This window comes from Lethenteron reissneri, chromosome 36, assembly GCF_015708825.2.
Source record: "Lethenteron reissneri isolate LAM-NWPU_2019-01 chromosome 36, ASM1570882v1, whole genome shotgun sequence".
Classification (NCBI taxonomy): Eukaryota; Metazoa; Chordata; class Hyperoartia; order Petromyzontiformes; family Petromyzontidae; genus Lethenteron; species Lethenteron reissneri.
In genome coordinates, this window is record NC_083814.1 from 4,941,483 (window position 1) to 4,957,436 (window position 15,954).

At 42.1% G+C, this 15,954-nt stretch overlaps 1 protein-coding gene and 1 long non-coding RNA gene across 2 annotated transcripts in view; one reads left to right on the plus strand and one right to left on the minus strand.

The window, feature by feature from the left end:
- Nucleotides 1-15,954, minus strand: part of LOC133351033 (calmodulin-binding transcription activator 2-like) — a 615,463-nt gene that overhangs the window by 80,071 nt on the left and 519,438 nt on the right.
- Nucleotides 8,023-15,954, plus strand: part of LOC133351037 (uncharacterized) — a 61,559-nt gene continuing 53,627 nt past the window's right edge. The window contains exons 1-2 of the long non-coding RNA XR_009756141.1: nt 8,023-8,297; nt 8,727-8,849. This is a non-coding gene — a long non-coding RNA (uncharacterized LOC133351037). The remainder of the gene's footprint in view (nt 8,298-8,726; nt 8,850-15,954) is intronic.

Genomic DNA, 15,954 nt, shown 5'->3' on the forward strand with positions numbered 1-15,954 from the left:
AAGGATGTACAGCGTTGCGCCATGAGGTCTGAGCGCCACATACGTGCGGTCTCCATGGACCCATGAATCCCGTGATGTATGGAACGTCAAGACATTAGAAAGGCGTATCGAACGGCACCACACTTGTATCCCATTCACTGAACGTCTGCAAACGGTAGAGCCATGCATGGATGCGTGGACGTTGAGTTTAACTTTACATTGCCCCTTCAGAAGGAAAAATGTACTGTTCAGAGCAGAAAAAAAAATATTTTCCTTTATTAAGTCAAATGCTATGGGGACCTCATTTGCCAGTAAAAATATGATAATTGGTTCTTTACCCTTCTATCTGGCAACAAAACTGACACCTTTTTGCAAGGAGTCATGTTTGCATAGACCGCAATACCTGCAGTCATAATACAAACAAAAGAACATAACTCTGATAATGTGCACTGTCCTTGAAGTTGATTGGTCCACACCCGAGACAGCTTTCCTTCGAGCCTAGTCTCATATGGGTTGGACCAGATGACGCCAAAAGGCGCAGGAATGCCTTGCAGCATTCTTCACAGGAATTCACCTATATTTCAATGTCATCGCCACTTACGTACCTGCAAAATTGAATGCACTGAAATTATTTTTATGTTATACCGTACTGATATTTCCAGCTAAATTAGGAAAGCAATCTGTGGGGAAATAAAAAAAAAAGATCTAAGTTTTCGAATTTCATTATCATCATCAGCCATGGTCAATCTCTTGCAGGATGAAGACCTCCCCAAGCTACTCGCTCAATGCAGCGATGTAATAACCCTCTAATGAGAGATACAAAATACATCTGCAATGAATTCATAAAATAGAATGAAGACTTTACCTTCATTGTATTTGTTAATGCTCTGTATGAAAGTTCTCCTGGATAGCCTTCACAGAGACTGTTGGAGCAAGTGCTGTTAGCGAGCACCTATGAAGGCCAGCATGGCAATTAGTTTAGGCAACCCCTGTGCAGCTACTATAGGTATCACCATTCACTCCGAATTGTAAAAAAATATAAAATTGTGACGAGGGAACCATCAGAATCTACTCATTGGCGTCATGTGCCGATGTCAACGACAATGTCATCCTCACAGCGGCCTTTGATTCGCCATTGAACAAAGACGGTCAGTGCATCGCACGCTTTGATATGCGCTTCTGCGGCGGTCTGGAACGCTTTTCTTTCCGATATTAGGAAGCCCCTGCAGCTGTGCACTTTTAAATCTAGATTGAAAACTCATTCATTTTTTTTGTGATGAGTTTGTTGTTCTTCCCCCGCACCTTCCATTAGTATGGTTGGCTACCTACGGCTCGAAAGAAGCTCAACATATGTGCATACAGCATACACTTTATACACCAAGACCACAGTCCAAGGTACAGCCCATATAGATGACTGGAGCACCTATGAAGACCGGCACATCCAGGGGTGGGTAGCCTTTGTCTCCTCAGTGGCGATGTTTACACCACCCCAGATATTCCGTCACTGGTCTTGGCCATGAGCAGGAATCAAACTCGGTTCGCCGGGTTTGCAGTGCAGCGCGATAACTGCAACACTACCACTCCCCACAAGGCTCTATATACACGGCCACACACATAGACGATGAATCTCATCATGGGACCTCCTTTGCCAGTACCAAAAGATGAGAATAGGTTTTCCCATTTTTTCTGGCAACAAAACAGGTGTGTTAAGATGTTAAAACACCAAACTGAACCCTTTCACAAGGAATCGTGGTGTTCCGACCAATCAGTTTCAAAGACAATGCATATATTATCAGAGTATGTTTTTTGTTTGCATTCTGACCACAAATATTGTGGTTAACGCAAACATGATTCCTTGTCAAAGGTTTCAGTTTGGTGTTTTAACATCTTAACACCTGTGTTGTTGCCAGAAAAAATGGGAAAACCTATTCTCACACGATGAATCTTCTTTACAGCGCATCTGGGCCACAAACAAGAAAAATTTATTGTATTTGAAACTTACGATGGCCGTTTTTTTTACATTTGGTAAATTTCCACCATGACCTTTAGCAAAACAATAAATAAATTAGGCTAAAGCAAGTACATTAAGGCCACTGCTGGAAATGAATAAACGTTAGCCTGCTTAAAGTTTAACAACTATTATAAAATGGGGAACAGCAAACCTGCTGCAGAGACACGTTCAATCCAAAACCTTGGATGAATTCCCATTATAGACATAAGCAGGCCATTGCATGGAAATTGGCACAGCCAAATTCATATTATCGTGCTACACGTCATATTTTCCATACAATATTACTTTGTCAGGCATATGTTGGGCAGAAATGCTCATTACAGTGCAGTGTAAACATGCACACCATTAACATTGGTGTTAATGCGTGACCATGTGGGGTTTATTGTTTTTCCAATGTGTGGATATGTTTAAAGGGGATGGAATATATTATTTCTACATTATAAACAATTAACAAATTTACGACAATGTAAAAAAATACACAAGGTAAAGGAGAAACCGTGCAATGACTTGCTCATGCCACTGCTGCAAAAGGGCCTATCAATGATATTTGGCCTACTCCTCCTCTGGCCAGATGTCTGAGAAGAGATGGGAATGCTGTACTCACATTTTTATCCCACACGCGACCTACCAATTGACTAACGGTGGTGCACCCATTTCTACTGCTGGCTGTACAGAGGTGGAGAGATATTGAAGAAAGTTGTCCATTCTTTCAAGTGCCGCACTGAAAGACTGAACCAGTGACCTCCAGTGTGCCATAAACACCTCAGCAGCATACAGATGGTGATTATTTAATGTGTTACCTGGAATGCCCCTCTTAAAGTGCTTGCTGATGACATATACAATACATTTTTAATCTTTGATATGCTAAATAAATTTATCATGCAATAAGAAACACGCAAAGAGTGTAATCCTTCCACATATATGATCATTGTTTTATCAGTGCACATCAAGGTTTGTGTTAAGTACAATATATACACGTGTAAAATTTGCAGTGGCTCCATTCTATAAAAAAAAACAAATGGGTTCTGCCACATGGGGACAAATAAATACACATTAAATAATAAACACAATATACCTAGTCAAATAGGTTCAACATAAATATCCATGAATAATCTAAATGTCGTGATTGACATTCACAAGTGAAGGTAAGGTAGCCTGAAACCAAGTCATCTGTGCCTGTGCACATGTTTGCCAAACCTCCTCAAGGGAATTCCATGAAATTTACTCAATGGCAACAGACGAGAGATAGATGAGACTATCAATAAAACGCCCAACCAAAATATCTGGTAAAGTCACAGCAAATGGCAAAATCCTTGCAGATTAATGAAAACCACTCTGGCAATTTGCAACAGATGATATATATGATATATGTTACCACCAGATAATAAAAAAAACTTGTGTTGTACCATTTATAGAGAACAATGTGTATTGACGAGTATTGTTAATTACCTGCAATCCATGAATGTGCATCATCATTGCACCATGCGTGTAAACATACACGTGTGTAAATTAATTGGCCAATGTGTGTGCAAGTGTAATTATATCGTGTAAATATGCTCAATTGATTTGTGTTGCAGGAATGCTGTGGCACCCTCAAATGCTGTTTTGCTTTGGTTTATTGCCAGCCCTGTTAATGTCATGCACTCGTGTGATCCCAAAAGCACATACAGCCAATGTGAGCTCCACTGTACTTGAGAGTTTTGCTGCCATCAGTGTCAATTTCAGGTCTGACTCACTGGTGTGTAAAGTGATTTATTCCGTAAAAGCATCGCCAGGAGTGTGAGGATTAATATTTGCGGAAGTGCAATTATGACGGGTCAGGAGACCACCACTAAAAGCACGGGGTAATAGTTCAGCTTGCGCCTAGTGGCATCCTCAGAAATAATTTAAAATGTTAAGATGACAAAAAACGAAAACACCTTGAAAAATTGCACAATAATTAAATATTAGTATGGAATTAAATTATGCTGAGAGAAACCTAGAAATAAGTCCTGTTTTAGATTACCAGCCTGGTAATAATATATAATGTATTACATTCTGGGAAATTAAATCATGTTGCTTTACAACATTTATAAAAGTCAACAGAAATAAAGTACAAAGCATCTGTATCTGGTTTGTATGCACTAATCAAACCTCCTCTGCATCACCTAAGAAAGATGGGGGAGGAAATTAAGGTATATAGTCGTTTGTAAATCTACTGCTGGATGTATATAGTCCAACATGTGGTAGTCATCATGGGGATTGTTTGACCATATTTCACCACCTTGGTCACTGCAAGTTGGTGAAAGGTGGGTGGGGAAGCCCCAGGACTGGTTTAGAATAAATTCTTTTTTTTTAAGGAGAGCAGGTTATTTGGAGAAAAGTCGTAAAGGAAGTTGAAGAAATAATGGCACAAGCTATCTCAATTGATCGTGTTAATTAGTTCCTACAGGCAGAACGTGTTTATATTTTGTTCAAAGTGTATTGGTCCATGGGGACAGTGTTCCTTTAAAGTTTAATTGCATAGGCTGGTATTAGTACTGAATGAATGCTTTTACAAGCTGCACAGACCGCGGCAATGTCAGTACGTGTCGGTGACATTTACACAATCATGTGAGCACAATGGAGGCAAAATTGCATGGCCACTCCTTTGTATGGCATTTTCTAAACGTTAAGAGATTCTTCAATTATACGGCATCGAATCATGACGATAAAGAAGAACCTCCGAAATTGTGCATTCTGAGGCATTATTGTACATGTATATACTGTGGAGGTGAAGGACGTATTGTGTCTTGCATTCATGGCTCAATGCTACAGAGCCATGGTTATTTTCTGATGTCATGCGAAAATTGCTTCTCAGAGATGATATGCTGAGATGATTCCTTACGCCCATTTCTTTACCACTGTAAGCTGCTCTTCAAGAGGAAAGAAGTGACAGGTTTACGGAGACATATCAAACATCTAACATCAGAGTGCATACACAAAGATGACCACCATCCCCAAGGATGCTTCACTTTGGTTTCCTTTGCCCGGTATTCTTCACAAAGGATGTTCAAACTTAACTGAAACTATAAAGATGTTTTATTTTTACCAGGTAATGCCCACCGAGCTATAATAGCTCTTTTTTTCAGAAGCGACCTGGCCACAAATGACCGTGCAACGAAGTGGCTTATCATCACGTGGAATTTTATAGCAGCCAAACAATCTAAATGCGTGGTGATGTTGATTTTAAACGTGGAGGGTAAAACTGGAGGACCCGGAGAAAAATCCACGCGACCACGGGGAGAACATGCAACATCCAAATATATAGCAGGCGTCATGGTCGAGGGTCAGACCCACGACTTCCTGTATACCAGGTGAGGTAGTTAACATCTCTTGTGTCAAGTCCAGAAATAGCTTTCATAGTTCGGATCACAATTGTACCAGTGTTAAAGGAAATTGTTGGACCTTACAAGAACGATCCTTAGGCTACTCAATAAAATAGATAATGTGGTTTTGTGTTCTGTGGCAGTATTACTGGTAGTTTGTTTTCATCTGAAGTACATGTGCATGTAATATTATTAAGACTTTTAATAAATGAATAACCCGACTGTGGAGTTATCCTTGATAATATATGCTCAAAATAACCAAGGTTAATTAACGTGTTTCTGCAGTGCACACACTTCACATGGTATTTTACTGTTATTTATAGATGTTGCTTATGTAATCACTGATATTTACATCAGATCAGCTTCCTTAAGCCCTGCTCTGTTGCAGAGATTATGAGTTACATCCGGCAGATAATAGCCTCAATTCCGAATGTAATGGCACACCATTGCTTTATTAAAATAAAACCTGGGATTCTTTACGACTGTGGGATTCAGACCCCTCAGTTAGGAGCGGTGTTTTAAAAAAAAAAATCTCCGTTAAAAAGTTGCACACAACGAGAGTGCCCAAAGGCTCGGGATAACAAATGGAGATAACCCACCTGTTGGATTAGCCCAAAGAGGGATATTTATTTAATTAAAAAATGTGTTATAATCCACAAAACGAACTGTACATGGTGTCTTAGGTGGCCAATGGCGTGACGTGCGAGTCTGTTTGGTGTCGGGTGCAGAGGCATTGAACCCTGACCCACTGATTTACCCGCCCGCTGCTCATATACCAACACCACGAGCCCGAGCACATTGTCCTGGGGACCAAAATAGATGGCACATTTCAACTATTAATATGCAGTCCAGGCTTTCCTCAAAACACTGGATGTTAAGCCAGTTAACAAAACTAAATAAGCTCGTGTCTTCCATATTTAATATTTTGCTTGAAACTTTGCAGGGCATTGCCTTTCAATGAAGCAATTTCTTGGTCCATTATGGAATTCGTGGGCTTTGTATATTACATTTTTTTTCCATCTTTCACAGCTATACAGAGCTGTTCATATTCCATGAAATATTGAATTTAGCAGTCAGCGTAATTGAAATAAAGAGGACATTTCTGTCAGATTTATGCTAAGAGTATACAATGGAAAATGTAATCTCTCAAATAATTGGTACAATTTGCTTTTCAAGAGTGCCCAATGGTACATACCGTTATTTGAACGAGCCTGACGTAGTTTTTAATTCTACCAGCGTTACGACACCTCGATTAGCCACACCATCAACTCGGATTGCAGAACAAGCTCTGTCCCTCTGGGAATTCAACAAGGAGGACATTTCCACATGTGTCCATAACCACGAGCAAGTGTGAGACACTGGACTCCATGTCATTCAAATATTTTAAAACATGTCAATGAAACTCAATTGCACACATTTTTTTTAAAATTGTAGAATAAAAAATGCTCCCCCCCCTCCACTCGATACAATAGTGGTAACCCGTTTAGGTGGGTTTCAGTTATTCTTAATAACGATACAAAAAATCAAATACAGGTGTTAAGATGATTCAATACCAAATAGACACCTAGTATACTGGCAGAAAAGGATCCCACAGGAACAAGCCCAATAACGCCCAAGTCAGTGTTTTGAATTGAAGTGACTTTGGCAGTCAGTTAGTCACCTGTTTCGCAAAAAAAAAAACTTCATCTACCGGCGCTCACACAATTCGACACACGTGTGTCTGTGCCAAAAAAAAAAAAACAACCACGCAACAGGTACGTTGCAATAGCGGGGAATTCGGTAGCGCAACAGTGATGGAGACAAAGAGACGGGTGCATGCAATTCCAAGACGAGCAAGCGAGCAAAACGCCGCGAGCGCGCAAACAAAATCGCATCAAGTACCGTCGACAATTTATTTTACCGCGGCCAAAATTGCCTTCGACATGCCGATCTATATCATGCACGAACGTAAACGACGCCGAGTTGGATGAACGTTGGACGAATCAGCCGAGCCGGCGCGTGCGTTAACCAACAACGATGGAGACACACGAGAGAGGAAACGTCAAACTAATCGGCAATAAAAAAATAAACGACGCGGATGAGTGCATACAAATGCAGTACCTTGCGAGCAAAAGAGCAGTCAACTCCAGATGTAAAAACATAAGGCGAGTTCTCGCATGCTCCAACACACACGCACACACTCAATTTCGCACCCTTCGCACAAAAGGCATATAATTGCTAACACATTCGATAAAGGCTCCGACACACGGCACAGAGGACACGCACATTAACAGTTCTGTTCATATTAAGACGACGGCTATCGCGACGGACAAAGGGATCCGTCGGACAGCAGCAGCGCGCCGTTTGCCCGATACACAACATCGGCTCCAATAGCTGCACGGAGGAGAAAACTGCAGCGACACACCCCCCCAAACGGTGAGACAAAGGAAACTGAATTCGCATGTCGTCACTCTCCCCAAACCCCTGACTCACAAGTGGTGCAGTGCAGGGTTCTCTGAACGTTGCCATGGAAACGCACAACCACATGCACACTGGCAAGCCTGCACCAACGCACGCGCGCACAGGCACACGCGGCGCGGACCGGCTCGTGCGCACGCACACGTACGCGCGTGCGTGCGCGCGCGTGCGTGCGCACGAACGCGCGCGCGCGCACGCACGCGAGCACGCCACTCGCCATCCCACTGCACCACGCAGAACACAATACCTTTTTGTTTCTCACTTGGCTCCATATGTCGATCACCGGCTTATGTATTTTTTTTTTCAATTTTAGTTGATCATCGCTGAAGAAATTATTTTGTTTTCGTCCGTTTTATACTTTTGTCCTCTGCAACCTTTTTTTTTTGTAAATCCAACTCGCGCAAAAGTCAAAAGATTGAGTGTACAAGTGGATATTTTTTTTGTTTTCCACCAGAGTTATTAGTTCGGCAATCTTCACAGCGCAAGTCTTGAGCTGCAGGTCGGTACGTACAATTGTGTTCGATTTCGCTCTGTTCGCCGTCTCACATTTGCACACACTACTCAGCGGTGCTCCCAGAGCATCGTCACGCGTTGGGTGCACTTGGCAAAAGTTAAAGCGCACTCCCCAAACAATGTCGCGTCTTCACGTGCACAAGCGCTTGCCTCCCACCCTTTAACTTAAAAATAGCGGCCGTCGAAAAACGGTCCACAACATCCGGAAACTTCACACGATGCAACGCATCGACCGCCTAAAACTTGAATTGTCTTCAGGATGAAAAAAGTCGTCGAAATCCGTACACAGGAGAACCAGGTCCTATTTTGCACGAGGCAAAGCTTTGGGGGAAAAAAAAATCTTAACGCGCGCTTCGCACCGCACGCTGGGACGGGCACGTGGATTACCGCGCGCAAAACTTGAGCGTCTTTATCCGCAGGCAGGATCGCTAAATTGTCAGCCGGACGTCGCTTCCTCGCGATCGAGAGCACTTCAAGAGGTCAGCTGGAGAACAAAGAGGAAGACTACGGCTGTCCACACTGACGAGCAGACATTTCCGAGGGTACTGGCTGCACGTTATGCTTTTCCCCCCCACTCTCTGTGGCTCTCTCCCTCTCCCCCACCACCACTACCCCCCCCCCCCCCCCCATCTCTCTCTCCCCCTTTTTCTTCCCTGCCTCTCCCATTCCCCCTCCCCTAGGATTCCCTGCAGTATTGCAGAGGCCCGAGATCTGCATTATGACAAATCAAGGCTTCGAGAGCAATGATACAACTGGCCCCCAAGATTTATAAATAGACAAGCTGCAGGAGCTAAGCTCCACATCAAAGACCCCCCCCCCCCTGCCTGTCACATTGAGTGTGCCACCACAACCCAAACTCGGCCCCATACGCTAGAGCCATCAACATCCTAAAATGTGCCCTTCATTGTGCACCCACCGCGCCAAGGGAGGAAGCACAAGGCAGCGCGCGCTGTGGATTGCGTTGCACCTGAAGGAATTATACCCACCGATATAACGGGACATGCTAGAGGTAAAAAAAAAAAATCACGATTTATATATTATCATGCTTTTTGTTTAAACAATTTGAAATATGATGGGGAACCCCCTCCCCACTAACTAAAAAAATTAATTTAAAAAACACACTCGCTTCCGTAAACTCGGAAATAAGCTAATGAAAATCTGCACCACATAACCCTACATAATTCAAACAGAGTTTTGTGTGATTAATTGACATCCGTTATACTTCTTTTTCAGTCTCACAATCATCTCACCATAACAGCGTGAACAGAATTATTCCTTTTCAAAAGCATCTCATTGTACGTAAAGGTGATTTGTTAACTGGACATGGATTCAGATGAACTGGCCATGTAAACCAGCACTGACCTCAATGGCTTGGACATCCATTCCATATTATCCGCTCCCTGATGTTCACAGCAGCCTCGATCACTCACTAGCCTTCCAGCTTGCTGGCGGTATGGATATAGCCATAACAGTATAAATAACAATGAAGAAAAGGCCTTTACTACACCACTAGCAATACCAGCCAGTCCATGTTGAGAGAATTAGAAATTAGACTTAGAAGCCACCATAAACACAACTTAAAAAATTAAACCAAACAAACGGTCACTTGGAATATATTAGCAATGTTTTAAAACTGCTTGTGTTAAACACACTGTAATGTAATACTGTAATTGAATATTTCAATTACACGTTATTTACATTGTATTTTTGTATTAGGTGGTTTGTAGATTCAACGCAATTAACTAACCAATACGTCAGACAAACCGTGTTGCAAATGGCATCGGTTAATATTTCAAGGCAAATATTACACCGATAAGGTGACAGGAGTAGTGTTTGCCAACCATCCCAAACTGACCTTAGTGTAGCTGAGACTCTTACAAATAAATATGCATAATGGCTTCACTAGGTTTAGCCAACAGCAATTGAAATTCACAATCCTTCCCTCATCTAGAAACTAAAAAAAAACAGTATTCAATCCAAAATAAAACCAGGTTAAACATCAAAACTGTTAATTAATTGCAAACGAAATTAACAGGACACTGTGTGCCACTAATATGCAAATTAAATAAGAATTAAGTTAACTCCAAATTCATCAAAACACTGCAGTGTCGCCCCCAATTCACTTTTTGAATGGCACCAAGTAGTGTTTGTGACACGTATTCATGATCATGGCACGCGATGTAATCGACCGATTCTCTGAATGCAACGTTGCGTATTTAGATCAGTGTAACACAGACTTGGTAGCCCAGAAAATCTAAGCAGGATAACGTCTGGATATAATAGAATCACCTCTGAGATTTGGGATTTAACTCCTATTCTACTCCAGGACTTCGTATAATAAGTACTCTAAGCTTCTTTTGTACAGTAAGTCTTGTGTGTTGATATTTGCCCTGGAAATACAACTACGTGTGGTGTGTATGTTCTGTTTCTTATAAAAGGGGTTTACATAAATGCGTCTGATGCTGAGTCTCAATTGACTGAGTATCTTAAGAGACATTGAATACTGTACTGTAGGTACTTGATGAAATCTCACCCTCTGTAGAGTTGTTGTTGGTGGAGGAACATAGAATGTATGTGCTCTGATCCTGAATGGATGTAAGTGGCAGAATAAATAAATACCCGTTTTAGAAGGACTCAATTTAAAATTCGACATAACTCGCACACGCTAACAACACCAATCTGATCTAACGTATTTGTACTGGAAGAAACTTTTTTTTAAGCTACAACCATGCAATATATTTTTGCAATGTTCCACTACAAAGCTAGCAACGGAACTTGAAGTGGTGGGGGCAAATAATCGATTGTAAAGACACCAAAACGCAATGCAGAATTTGACCCAATCAAACGTCTGGTTAACTAAAGCATACACATAATGTATGTTCTATAACAAGTTTAGTTTTTTACATGCGCAGCTTTGCTAGATGCAATTGTATTAAAATACATTTCGAGAATAGGTGGGTGTAAGAAGTAGAACAAGCCTTAAATGTAGCTGTTCTCTTACTTACAGGCATACAACACGGTGAAATATCTAAAACAAAAGATACATCGTGTGTATAATACAAAATGCACAACGGACAGTTTGTGTACGTGAATACGTGAGCTACGTTTAAGCTTCAGAGTCATGCCAAGGCAAAGTGTTGTCCCTGCCCAGGTGGACAGAATTAAGTGGCACGAATCTCCAAATATTAATCGGCACGGAAAAAATATTCCTTGTTTCAGTTTGTATCCTTCACCTTTCAAAAAGCAAGGAGATTCAACTCTAAACATGTACTAGAATAAAAAAATAAATGTTTACAGTCCTTTCAGAATCGATTGCTCTCTGAAACCCCTTTTCAGTCGTGTGGGTTTGTTAACCATACTTCACCACACTTGGGTCAGCGTGAGGCGGTGAAGGAGAATGGGAAAGACCAGTCCAGCTAATACAGTGGTGTTATCAGAATCTTACCATGTACCGTATACCATTATCATTGCAGCATTTCCACAACCCAAATATTGGAATCAAAGCTTATCTTCTCAGCAGTGCACAGAGCTTATATTTAGTCAAACGTCGTGACCTCAACTCAACATAGTCTGAATTTAACATGGAGGCTTTCGCGAAATAATATTAAGATTCGTAATTTATTTGAGGTTTCGGATCACGTGATGTAAAATGTGTTTCGTACACACACCGGTGTGCTGAATACACTCGCCTACGTGTGAAACATACCAACGTGTTCGTTCAGGTGACAACTTTATTAATTTCCTGTGTCGGGTGGAGAAGGGTGTATGACACACATTTGATTCACCTCACTGTGATATGACCCAAGAATAATTGATGAATCAACACAGCCGAACTTGGATGTGAATGCTCATCTATACAGTACTGTGCTTGTAATCATGAGGGGGTAATCAAACCGATGTATACAGTACTCACACTTACTTCACTAAATCACTTATTATTTGACTTAAAGCTTTCGTGACTGCAGGAATTCATATTCTTTGGGTCTTTCGGTAAAGTCACGGAGATCCTGCCTCAGCAGTCCGCCTGCTGTATTTTTTCACCCGAAGACGATTGCTTGTGTTGCGATCGAAACGTCGTGATTTTTCATTATTTTTCTATCTATGTGACTTTACCGAAAGACCCAAAGAGTATGCACATCTTATTTCAAGCGAGCACAAAAATTGAGTCATCCTTTCGATACAGGGCCAATAACAGTTGCTTCAACTGTTTAAAGAATCTTCACAAAACCTGTTACATATCGCCCCTGCTCCCTCTTCTCTCCCATGAAAAATCAATGTGGTGTAATATCCGTTGAAAAAATAAATAAGCCACTGGATTTAAAAAGTAAAATATAACCACAGAACAGTACTACACTTACAATTATAAACCACTTAAAAACCAAGTCCTGTTATATTTGACACTATCCAGATGAAGAATTGAGTTAACCTACATCATTATAAATATTCATTAAACGTACAAATCGTTTTGTCCAATCTGATACTCAACAAACTCATAATGGAAGAAACTCCAGAAGGAATTGGACCTAGAAATGATTGCCAACACTCACAGTGGTAGATGTGAGGTTATTTTCTTAGTCTTCTTCACAGTGGGGTGGTGAGCCAATGGCAATTGGAATTTATCAGATGGGGGGGGGGGGGGGGGGAGAGTGGGTAGGACAATGGACTCTACTGACCTGGAGTTGGGATTATGGCCAAGACACCAGGATTAACTCACCAACTCTTTATTGAAGAGTGCCATGGGATCTTTAATATCAACAGAGTAGATAGGACATTGGTCTTAATGTCCCATTTGAAGGGCAGCGCTTGCCATGGAACAGTTTCGAATACAGTACCAAGATACTGGGGACATCGTTTGAGCACCGGCCAAAAATTAAAAATCGTCCGGCTCTCGAGCCCGAATGCAAAAGTGCCGTCTATTACTTGACAACCAACACTGCCCTTCCCGCAGTTTGCTATCGCCCACGTTGGCGTCGTCAAAGTCGAGAAAAGCCCAATCTTTTGTCGGGCTCTCGGATTCGGCGAGCAGGCGCCCAATTTTGCGATAAGAACGGTAAGATCATTAGCACAGCGACAGCAACAACGGCGTGACTTGAGCGGGTGGCACGTGCCAGATGCACCCTGCTGAACACCCCAAGCGTGCAACAACGAAAGGGACGCCTTCGAAAGGTGGAAGAAAAAAACCAAGCGCCTTTGGCGAGTCTCTTGCGTCAGTGTCTAATCGGAGGAGCGACGACCGATTTGCTGTGCTGGGATTATGGGGGAGCCGTCAACAAAAAAGACGCGGCGGATCTCATTAAAATCAATGGCCATTGTCATGGGTGACGCTTGGCAGGAGAAAATAGTACAGTACTTGTGTTTTTTTTTATAAATAAATGAGAACGAGTAATCCGACTGAAACCAAACGAATAATTGTAAAAGAAAATCTGGCTGTACGATGATGATGTTCTTCTCATTATCATTATCCAACCGTGCATTATTCACATTAAATCACAAGGGCGACGAAATATACTTGGAGCTCTGGCAGGGCTGCGGCTCCGTGTTTTGTTGCTGTTATTATTCAATCCCGTGCATTTGTTTATTTATTTATTCAGGCCGAGCGCGCCTTGTAAACACTGCACCATATACATTTCCCAGCAACGGCGATTCCCCTTCCAGCCGGCACAATGAATGCTGGGCAACTGCAATGCAGCATTTCTGTGCACACTGCCATCGTCCGTGAGCGCACAAGCAACCACGATCCGCTCGCTCACTCGCTCGCTCGAATATGCCACCGCGAGCCACGCCGGCAATGTGATTTATAGCCACAGGCAATCCAGAAGTTAATACAGGTACGTGCTTTGCGCCAATATTTTCCTGGACAGAATATATATATGTGTGTCTTGATGCATGTTTGATAAACACAGGATGGGAATTTACGCGTGTTTCATTTTTTGGGTGGTATATTTATTTTGCCAGTTGTGCGGCATTGTTTGTTCTTTAGCGCGTGACACGATTTGTCGGAGGAGCTGACGAAATGCGGAGTTGTTGCATCCGTTTAATAAAAAAAACATTCACTTGCAAATGTCGCTTTTGTTTTCCTGTTCATATTGTCGAGTGGACATTTGAGACTAATAATTCACGAGGAGTGACTCCATTAAACGTAAAGCATTCGTTGCAGCGAACAGAGATTTACTAAAAGTCACCGCTTGTTCTGTACTATGCCGTTAATACAGATTAGCACAGATGCTTTATGCCCTCGCCTGATTTGTCTCACGTTCCCATGTTCACCGACACTATTCAAATCTACTTGAACTTGTCATTTACTGTAAATGCACGGTTCGGGGAACTTTTTAACCCATCTCCGTTTAATGTCTACAAGATATAGAATATTGAAGCTCAAGTTCGATTATTTAACACGCGGCCGGTGGGAATGCTTTATACAATATCTAACAATATTTTATACCTCAGCTTTGACAATAACACGATGTGCACTTTCCAAAGGAACATAAATAAAGTATAAATGGATGTAAGTTAACTCAATACACGGGTGCTTTGTTCTTAATTACATTGCAAATGAGCTAGGGGATGGTATAATGATTGTACTGCACTACATATATCACGATATTGAAGGTGAGCTCTTTAACCAAAGCCAATGAAAAGCAAATGCAACTTATTATATGATTGGTACACATTCGTGGTGGTGATAAATTACAGCACCAATATCACGATTGATACGTTATGACATTCAAATGGCAGTCAAGGGGTTAAAACTGTGCATCAGCCATTCAGGTTCAACGGCAGCTAAAAACAAAAACTTTACAAGAAGCAAACAGCGGCCGTACAATGGAACTATGGGGGTCCCCATCACAGGAACATGTCCACGTTCCTGCTCTGGGATATGGGCACCACCGAACGGTGTTGCTACAAACAATGGAGGGGCCGACTTTTCTAAGAAGCAAAACGAGGTCAAAACGGTTTTTGTTTTCGTAGAATCTGGATACAGCTACACCATCTGGAAGTGAGGACAACGTGCAGCTTCTATCCACCGTGTGCTCTCGTATAAAAAGTTCCCCTCTGCTTACATCCCCTCCCGCCACTGCAATCAATGTAAGCACGTGTTGCTTATATTAGGACTGTGCTTATAGGAGGTGTTCTCATAGCCAGTTTCCGCGGGACGTGTAAACTATGTACATACACCCCGCCCCCCCCCCCATTACATAAACTGCAAGTGACTTGCTCGACGAGATAAAAACGCATATTTGGACCTGCGGCTGGGGTAAAGAAGCAGATATAAAGCCAGCAGTACTAGCGCCAAGGCAGAGATAGTAACCTGGCATCTGCACGCACACTTTAGAACTGCTTTTAGTGTTTAGTTTGTTGTCCCCCCCACACCTCCGATTAGCACGGTTGGCTATGTACGGTGCGAAAGACGTTCAACATACATCAGAGCAGAATTACACATTTCATCATGTGTATGGCTATTTACTTGTAAATAAACTGTAATAATGCACATGCACACAGTGGCGAGATGTTAACTACCTCGCCTGGTATACAGGATGTCGTTGGTTCGATCCCGACCCTGCCACCTGTATATTTGGAGTTTGCATGTTCTCCCCATGGTCGCCGGTGTTTCCCTCCACGTTCAGAAACACGCGTTTAGAGTATTTG